We start from the raw sequence: 10,255 nt of genomic DNA on the forward strand, positions 1-10,255 counted from the left end.
ATCCATCTTTTTGCTCTGCTCTACCCACTCTCGCCTTCTTTCCACATCTCGGTGTTGACATGTTCCTTCCTGCCTCAGAGCTTTTGCAGTTTCATCCCTCCAGCTGGGAGCCTCCCTCCCTAACCCCTCGACCAGGTAACTCCTAGTCATCTTTCAAATCTCAGCTCAAGCATCAATTCTCTGGACAAGCCTAACTTGAACTCAGCTCAGGGAAGCCTCCAATCAGGCACTCCCACAGCCATTAATGAAGTCATTGATTATGTACATCGTTGTTTAACATCTGTCTTTCCCACTTGAATGTGGATTCCAAGAGGGCTTGATAAACAGACATTTGTAAGAATACGTGGATTTTCCCAATAAGCTCACAGGCACTATGACGTGCCAAGCAGATAGTAGGTATTCAATAAATACTTGTGGCACTGACATGAAAAGGAAGGCAGGAGCCATCCATGTTAATCCCTGGATTAGTTATATGACTTAGCACATAGTAGGATTTCAGTAAATTTCTGTTAACCCAAGTGTTTTGAACAACCTGTTCAGAGTTAACCTAAATAATGGAGAATTGGCTGAAGTGCATTTCTGACCTGACCTATGTCTTATGGGTGTTTCTGAATGTCATTCAAAGAATTGCTGTGTTATCTTTGGTAAGCCAGACCACTCCTCCGCGGACTTCATATTCCAAGGTTCAGGAGGAATATGTAGCAAAGGGACATGGATAATGTGGTCATAGATCCACAGAGTGACGAGTTCTCATAATTTGTCCCTTAGTTCCCTTCAGTACACTTGTATCTCTGTCAGCCTAACCAATCCAATCCTTGGTTCCCCAAGCAGGGTCCACCATATGTGCCTTCAACCTGACTTGCATGAAGACTTGTTTTATTAGTCACAATTAGTTGCAGGTGCAAAGACTGAGGGCACAACTAACTGTAGCTGGAATCACCTCCTCACATACGAAATTAAACACTTGCACACTCAGAATTAGGTTCAAGTGGCTAATTGCACCCGGAAGTAGGTAATTGCAGGTGCAATTAGCTGCAAGTGCAGTTTTTCACCCGAGACTAATTGCTCCCAAAGTAAGGAGATAGGGATTGAAAATTCAGCACCGAATGGATGTGTGGTTATTGCAACCACCTGTGATTTTAATAGTTCCCCCCCCCCCAGCCACCCCCGACTTACAGTATGGTGGCCTCCCTTTGGTCTTTATGAACAGTTAGGTTGCTACAATTTTTTGTATATCGTTCTGCAGGATTCTTTTTTCAAGTTGGGTTTTCATTCCCTTGCAAAGTACCTCTTCTTGAAGAGTTCTGGAATCCCCAGCTTTTTAAAGGACACGTATTTCTCTACAGTGTATCTTCACCTAAAGCCCCATCAGAAATAAGAAATGGTCAATAAGTTGGACCGCTTAGCGGGTGCTAACTTCCAATTAATTTTTGAACACAGTTTCTTGAGGATTGTCATTTGAACATGATGGATGAAAAATTTCTTCACCTCAAGTGAGGAAGAGATGGGCTCTCCAACAAACTACCCAGAAAAGCATCTTTACTAGCACGTTCATTCTGACATATTTTTTCCTAATAGCTTTTCTCCAATACCAGTATAGGATTCCACTCAAGAAAACAAAAACCACCATAGTATGTTTTAAAGTAATTATAAAATTAAAGCATAATTGGAAAAAAAACAATGAATTTTAATTTAAATTGCATTCAATAAAACTAACCAAGGAAACCAAAACTGTTAATACCACTCCAGAAAGTCTTTTGATCATATGAACATTATTGAGGGAAGGAGTTGATGACCATAGTTGTTTTGACAGAATTTAATAAAGGCACTTAGTTATATTGGTATTAGCAGGCTGAAGTGGCAAAAAAAGGAACCCTGAGGTATCTCAGAGATAACTGCAGGAAGCACCTACCACCAAGAGGACTGGGGAAACAGAGGCAAGGGGCTGGGTTGTTAGCACCTAGAAGCTTGAAGAAGTTTCTAGAGCAACTGTAGAGCTGTCACATAGACCTCGGGTGGAGGGAAGCTGCCTGATGGCTTACTACCTCAGCAACTTAGAGGGGGTACCACACAACTGAGAGCCAGAGCTCCAAGGAGAGGGCACTGTCCGGCAGTTCCTGGTGCCTTCGGCACTTAGGGGAGAGAGCCTGCAGAGTGGGACCCAGAGCCCTGAGTAGGGCTGCCACCTAGCTAGTACCACACTTGTGAAATGACAGCACGTGTTTGTAATGGGGGAGATGCCTTCAGGGTGTACCCCAGAGCCTGGGGCTTGTGGTCTTGGGTCAGATCAAACCTGGATGCAACATGTCTTTATATAAGATTAGGAAGTGACAGGGGTGCCCGGGTGGCTCATTTGGTTAAGCGTCTGACTCAGTTTCGGCTCGGGTCATGACCTCATGGTTGGTAAGTTTGAGCTCTGTATTGGGCTCTGTGCTGACAGCATGGAGCCTGCTTGGGATTCTCTCTCTCTCTGTCACTCTCTCTCTCTCAATCCCTCTCTCTCTGCTCCTCCCCTGCTCTCTCTCTCTCTCTCTCTCTCTCTCTCTCTCTCTCTCTCAAAATAAATAAATAAACTTAAAAAAAAAGTTTTTTTTTAAATTTTTTTTCAATGTTTATTTATTTTTGGGACAGAGAGAGACAGAGCATGAACGGGGGAGGGGCAGAGAGAGAGGGAGACACAGAATCGGAAACAGGCTCCAGGCTCTGAGCCATCAGCCCAGAGCCTGACGCGGGGCTCGAACCCACGGACCGCGAGATCGTGACCTGGCTGAAGTCGGACGCTTAACCGACTGCGCCACCCAGGCGCCCCTAAAAAAAAAGTTTTTAAAAAAAGATGGGGAAGTGGCAGCTGCAGAAAAGAATTTCTGGAGAAGGCATGTAGGAGGCGAAGTTGAGCCTGTGTAGGGTGTGTGCTTTCATGTGTGTCTTTTTTCTTTGTCCAGCATTTTTCTTTGCATGGCTTTATTCATTTTATCATGAAGCAGATTGCATGGGGAGGGGGGAGGGAGGGAAGGAAAGAGGGAGAGAAAATATGACTGTCATAATGAATACAAGCCAGCAGTGGCCTTAAGACGGTGATCTTAGCAGGTGCCTCCAGCCAGCCCTGCCCAGGTGTCTGTAGCAGATTCCACGTCCTCACATTCACCTGGCTGATCCATATCCCCTCTTCCTTCTTGCTGCCAGAGTTCAGGGCTGCCTGAAGTCCACCTCCTGACTTGTGCAGAGTGCTGACTCCTCCACATCCCTGCTTAGTCATTCCGAGGTGGGAAGGGATCCCACCAGCTAAGCTGGTGGCAGCCTCAGCTGAATGCCAAATCTGACTGGGCTGTCGACCCCTTTGAACTCCCTCTGGCTGCGGAATCTGCTATTGTTTAGATCCTGTGGTGTGCAGAGACTGGTGACAAAGCCCGGTGGTGAGGAGAGAACCGGAGAGAGATGGCAGCCCAGGGGGAATGGAGTGGGGCTGGGGGGTGGGGTGGGAGGACTTTGACTTGGCCTGGGCAGCGCTCGGAGGGTCCAGGGTGCTCTCTGCTGCAGGAAGGTGATGTTTACTTGGCTACAGGGCCAGCTCCCAATGGACTGCTTCAGCTAAGCATTTCCTCTTGGCAAGGGGAGCAAATGTTCCTTTGCCCTTATCACCCTGCTTGGTGGCAACTTGGGCTTTTCAAGAGGGGACATAAATATTAGGGGAAGTTGGGTCACCTACCAGCCATTTAAACCAAGAAAAATAAATCTTTGCTTCTCAGGATAACAGAACCACACGAAGGAAAGTGCTGGATACAGAAAAAGTAACAGCTTTTAAAAATCTGACTAACCTACAACAGTCACTAAAGCATTTGATGGTGTTTTTTTCCCACCCCTCCCCTTTGTAGATAGTTTATTGTTCATTTATTCATTCAATCCTTAAGTGTAAGTTGAGTGCCTACTGTTGCCAGTGCCTTGAGATAGGACCCCCAGCAAGGTAGATAAAACATCCTAACCCCGGGGACCTTACATTCTATGGGGAGGAGGGTCAGCTATCTCTTACATAAAATTTCTTACCGTGTTTTCATTTGTCAATCAATCCTCATGAGCACTTTCCTTATTATTATATCATCTTTGTGCCCTTATCCTGATAATTGCTTACTTTTCCAAGTGAATGAGTCAGAATTTATTTGACCAGCTCACTACAGTCGGGGATGAGCTCTCTTTCCAATTTTCACAGTTTTAAATAATGTGATAAATGTATTTGTGTGGGCGATTAAAAACACTTTTTTTCTGTATTTTGGATGTTTTCCTCCTTGGCCATATCTCACAGTACCAGGCAGGACTCTTGGTTACAAACAACAGAGCCCAAATCTGGTAAACATAAGCAGAAAAGGAATGTATCAGAAGGCTGTCCATCCAGTAGCTTATAGGATAGATGGGAGGCTGGAGAACCAAGCTCAGAAAAGCAGCAGGAATGAAGGGTTGGGGCACCAAGAGTACAGCCCAAGTCCCCTCCCAGAACAGTGTGCTAGGAGGCTGCAGTCCCCTTCCTCCTGGACACGGCTTCAGTGCCGTGGTCTCTTGACTCTACCCACATCAGGAAGAATCTTTATCTTCCGCAGACCTCTTTCTCACCCCCTCCCTCAAGATTCCGAGTTTAGGATGTGAGCTTGGGCCTGGCCTGGCAGATCACCCGCCTGCCTCTCTGTTTCTTACGAGTGAGAGGAGGGAATCCCACATCCTTCCTCGGCTGTCCTAGTAGGAGGTGGGTTTCTGCACACTCCCTGCCTCCTCCAGGAGGGGTGGATTCTGGATAGGAAAAAGAAAAAATATCCACTACAAACACATTCCCTTATTTATTCTATGTGTTTATTATAGGTGGGGGGGGGGGGGGGGGAGATGGTCAGGGAGGGACATAATTAAAAGACCATTCAATTTTGCCTGCCTGTGGAGGGCATAAATACTGCCCAGTAGTGTTGGGATATGAGCCGGGGTGTTGGGCCCCTGCACCAACCCTGAGGCCCTTAGCACTCGGGCCTGGATAACATGGGTCAAGTTTACCCTGATAACCGCCGTGTATGGGTAAGAAAACCGGGGCTTGAAATGGATCTGTGGCTTCTACGAGATCACACAGACAGGAAATGTGAGCCTTGAGTCTAGGTCTTCTGAAACCCACGAAGGTTACTTGACTCGTACTGCTTCCTAGCGCTGGGCTGGTGGCTGGTTATAAGGCGTGCCTGGAGCAATCTAGGCAAAGGCGCTTTCAACAAAGGGGCCTTTGTAACAAGCCTTTCTTTGTTTAGCCACCAGACTGTTCCCTGGAGTAATTAAGGCCTGTAGTTCTTAGATATAAGGCTGGCTGACATTACTTGACATAATACAGCAATCTGAGCTTAGATGCCAGTGCAGCGTTTGAAATGCATGAGCTAGGGCAGACCTTCTCCCAAACACCTGGGTGCTAGCCACGTGGCTGGATGGCCCTGCCTCTCTTGCCAGCTCTAATGATAAAACAACACCCTCTGGTTCTACGGGCAGGGGTGCTAGTGGCATGCAGCCTCTCTTGCTGTGGCGGTATCTCCAGCACCTGCAGATGGACGTCTGGCCTGCTGCTGCCCAGAGGAGAAAGGTCATAATCTTCCATGCATCCCTGCGCACAGGCGATGCCTGCCTGCATCTTTTCTTGCCAGTGCACAGGGGCCTTCTGGGGTGGTAACTGCTGTCCTCTGTCCTGAGAGATAGTCTCCCCTTAATTCCCATGGGGTCTTGGGAGCATGCATTAATATCAGCTTGTACTGTCATCTTTCCTGCTCCGTGAGCCTTCACCTTTGTGTTAAAAGTCCCTCATCTAAGGGCAGAAACACAAGCTTGACTCTCCCTGGAGCTAGGAAATCAGCCTTTCATCGGACTTGTACTGCTGGGGACCATGAGGGTCACCGGACAGAAGTTCCATCTCTGCCCTCAGAGCACTTTCGATATCTCGGAGGGTGGTGACAATTTGGAGGGGAAGAGAGAGAAGGTGCTTTCTTTAAAGACAGTGCCTGGGTCGTGGCCTTGACCGATGGCCGTGCCTCTGCTGGAGGCCTTTGCTTTCCCTGACCCCCCAGAACACACTGGTGTACAGATCGTCTGCCTGGCAAATCAAGTCAGGCTTTTAGCTAGAAGTGGAACTTTGGCATTGGTAGAGTTAACATTTATAGATTCAACTATTTGTGTGTGCCCTTAAGGGCTCATGACATGAAGTGATTTTTAATCACGCTGAAGCACACATTTCCGTCACATGCGGGTGGGTGAGTCACTTCACTACTGAGAATCTGGCATCAGTGTTTCAACAGAGCTTGGGGCTCTCCAACCCTCCTCACCAAAGGCAATCTGTGAGGGGAACTTTATGCGTTAGCAATGTTTGGGGATTTGGAGAGTTGTGAGGTTCTCTGGCTGAGTCCCCTGGCCGAGGTGGTGAAGGCCCTGGTGTCTCAGGCTCACCCTTCACCACTTCCGCTTATGCCGCACGTCCCTTCTGAACCCTCAAGCTTGGGAGCAGGCTCTTGCAGGCTCGCTGCACCTGCTCACCTCAGGACAGGGGCAGTGGCACGGGCAGGGCGAGCAGACCTCCTGGCTGCTGCGTGTGGTGTGGGACTGCAGTGTCTGCTGAGAATTTAAAGCCAATAATAAAATCGACTGTAAGTCAGTCTGCTTTTTATTATCCCCATGCCGGCAATTCTAAACAATGTCAGTGATAAAATACTCCTTCCCCAAAATCTTTTGTTGGTCCACGTTCTAAACAATTGCTGTAGCGACTGTTGAATTTTAATTATATACAGTCATAGAAGTGTGTGTGTGTGTGTGTGTGTGTGTGTGTATGCTTCAAATTAGCATATTTTATTACTTGTCTTTTAATAAATATTATATCCCACCTGAAAGTTAATCAGAAGAACTCCCAAGAAGAATAGTCCAGGATGGTTCGAGCTGGCTTGAGGCATAGCTTGTGTCTCCAGCCCCCCCCAGTACTAGGTATTCCTATATTTAGATGACAGGTAAACAATGATAGCACAGTGATTGCAAAGCCAAGAAACAAAGCCTGAGTTAATTCAGTTCTGTCCTTGCACATGACCACTTGGTGTTTTGGGGTTTAAGATTTCGTAAATGCAAATTGTTTCGTACACGACGTATTTGATTTTGAACAGCATTTTCAAAATTGAAGTTTATTCTGTCTAAGGGATTGTTTTAAAACAATGTTTAATAAATAATGAGAATAATAGTAATTACTGATTATTACAGGATTATCGCTGAAAACAATTTTGTCACCTGGAGGAGGGCATTAAAAAACATGATCCGCTTTGGGTGTCAGGCACGTGAGATCTGCCACTGCCTGTGCCAATTCAGACAAGGGAAATCACTCTAGTTAGTTGAAACAGGAGGGCATAAATAATCAGGTATTCAGTGGCCTACAAACGCTTTGAAGGGCTAGGGAAGCAGGCTGGAGTCAGAGCCCCTAGAAACAATTTCAGCTCCAAGAATTACTGTGTATTCTGGCGGGAAGGCTGTACTCCCACCTTTCCACAGCCTCTGACGTGACCTGGGCCAGCCAAGTCAAGACTCCGTACCTTAGGGTGGCCCGGTGGCTCAGTCAGTTAAGTGTCTGACTTAGGCTCAGGTCATGATCTCAGGGTTCATGGGTTTAAAGCCCACGTCAGGCTCTGTGCTGACAGCTCAGAGCCTGGAGCCTGCTTTGGATTCTGTGCCTCCCTTTCTCTCTGCCTCTCCCCTGCTTGCACTGTCTCTCTTTCTCTTTCAAAAATAAATAAACATTAAAAAAAAAAGCCTCCATGCCTTGCCTCTCACCCCACCTAACTGAGCTCTAAATAGAAGTCTTGTGCCAGTGCATCTAATTGGCAGAACCTAATCCTACCCGGACGTCTGCCTGCAGAGAAGGACAGGGAACTCTGTTTTTTGTTTTCCGGTGTCTCCAGTATGGGATGGTGCCCTGGAGAAGCTCGGAATGGAGGTTGAAGAAGCCAGTGAACAGCATTCTCCATACTGGCCCTGCCAGGTATCTCCATATCACCTTCCTTTGGTCTCTGGAGGGGTAAGGAAAGCCAGATTCTGTCCAATGCTGACTTCTGGAAATAACGGCTGTCTCTGCAGTCAAGTGTTTGCAGGGCAGCCATTTTTGTGCTGGTCCCCTCTCCTGACCTCCGCGGGGATCTTTCCTCCCCCTCTTCCTGGGCTCCTCCTCCTGGCTCTCCTGGTGGGGAACATTGTGCGGTGCTCTCCAAATCTTTTTTTCACCAACTCCCTCACATCTTTTGGGGAAGAGTGGCCCTCAAACACCCCCAGCTCTCCAAGAAGCCACCTACTCACATACATGTGTTTTCATCATCATTGTTCTTTTACAGTAACTTTTTTTTCAGGGATTCTTATTACACATTTGCAGATTAATTGCAACCCTTGTCCTCAAGGAGTATTTGCTACCATTCTCGTAACATTAAAAATACTCTAATTTGCATCTGCACTTGGGCCCTGAAACCTCAGCTATCCTGTACCTTGGGTGCTTTTGAGTGATGCTGGGACCAAGGAGTAGGCTCTGTGACAATCACCTGGAGGGTGACATTGCAGAGGGTGGCAGGATGTGACCTTGGCGTGGAAGTGGTAGATAAGGTTTGAACCCAGTAGCCATCCTGCAAGCCTGGAAGTAGAACCTGCTGGACAGCCACAAACACTATGTGAAACTCTGCTCACGAGGCCGGGAGGGAAGAGCCTATGGCAGTCTGCAGCCAAAGAGGCTGGATTTCTTTGTTGCAGCTTTTATGACTGTGTGGCTAAAGACCATTACCTCTCTGGGAAGGGATGTCACTTATAGTGATGGAGGTTCTTCTTTTTGGCCAAGTGGGACTGGGCAAGGAGCTGGCACAGAGAGAAGTAGGAAGCAGGATTTGTGGCATCTGGGGTATTTTCCTCTGGAAATATTGCCTTTGAGACAGCGTGAGTTGTTAGCATGGGAGGCTGACTCCTTTCTCTACTCCCCCTCACCCACAGCCGCCACCAGGATGCTCAGAAACGTGTCCACAGCCCTAAGCCCCAGCATGGAGTAGAACTGAGGAAAGGAAGTGGGTCCAGCATGTCTTTTTTCTTCCCCTTCCCAGCGACCCCCACAGGTTCACACCAGTCTTCTGAAGCCTTTTCCTCTTCCATCCCTGCTGCTTGCTAGTGGCCGGAACCTCGTTTTACTTCTGATAATGGGGTCAGAGAGTTTGACCCATAACCATCACCTCCACTGAATATAGGAAGTCTCACTTCCTTATTTACTTTTCAATAGTTTACTTTTTAAGTAAAAATTATGTATATTTAAGGTGTACAACATGATGATTTGATATATATATATGCATAGTGAAATAATTACTACAGTTGTTATGGAACATGGGTTTTTTTCCCAGAATTCCATGTCCTCTTCAAAGTATACCTTCCCAATGTTTTATGAGGACATGACATACCACATATTCAGTTTTATGTATATAACATGTCTCTATTCCGTTCATGTAATACTTATTTGTATACATGTACATGTATAATGCTTGTGTGTATGTATATTTGTGCGAATGTGTATGCTTGAAAATAAGATAGCAGCTTACTAGCTCACCGCACAGTCCAGAATGACAAGGCATCTTGCCGATGCCTCCAACCAAGTAAGAAGTCTTTCCAGAAATGGGCATGGTCAAGATCAGGCTCTTCTTGAAAGATACAGCTAATTCTAACCGGCACATTAAGATTCTAAAGTTAAGAGCACATTGTGAAATGTGAATCGATGTGACATTGTCAAACAAAATGACCTGTGGGCTTGGGAAGTTGGCATTTGTAGGAGGAGGCCAAAGTGTGCATCTTAATCTTGATTTCCTTTGGGAATATTTCCTCCATTGTGTTCCTGACTCTGATTATGTTCTTGTGCAATCAAAATAGCTCTAATCTCCTGGACAACTAACTAACTAACTAACTAAACTAACTAACTTCCTCCCTTCCTCCCTTCCTCCCTTCCTCCCTTCCTCCCTTCCTCCCTTCCTGCCTTCCTGCCTTCCTCCCTTCCTCCCTTCCTCCCTTCCTCCCTTCCTCCCCTCCTTCCTTCCTTCCTTCCTTCCTTCCTTCCTTCCTTCCTTCCTTCCTTCCTTCCTTCTCTTCCTTCCCTCCCACCCTCCCTTCCTCTTCCCTCCCTTCCTTCTTTCCTTCCTTCCTTCCTTCCTTCCTTCCTTCCTTCCTTCCTTCCATTCCCTTTCTCTTTCTTTCTTTCTTTCTTTCTTTC

At 46.8% G+C, this 10,255-nt stretch overlaps 1 protein-coding gene across 1 annotated transcript in view; it reads left to right on the forward strand.

Annotated features, from left to right (window-relative positions):
• Window positions 1–10,255, forward strand: part of LOC109501517 — a 94,975-nt gene that overhangs the window by 43,377 nt on the left and 41,343 nt on the right. The gene's annotated exons all lie outside the window — the stretch shown is intronic.

The sequence above is a fragment of the Felis catus genome, chromosome A1 (assembly GCF_018350175.1).
Source record: "Felis catus isolate Fca126 chromosome A1, F.catus_Fca126_mat1.0, whole genome shotgun sequence".
Lineage (NCBI taxonomy): Eukaryota > Metazoa > Chordata > Mammalia > Carnivora > Felidae > Felis > Felis catus.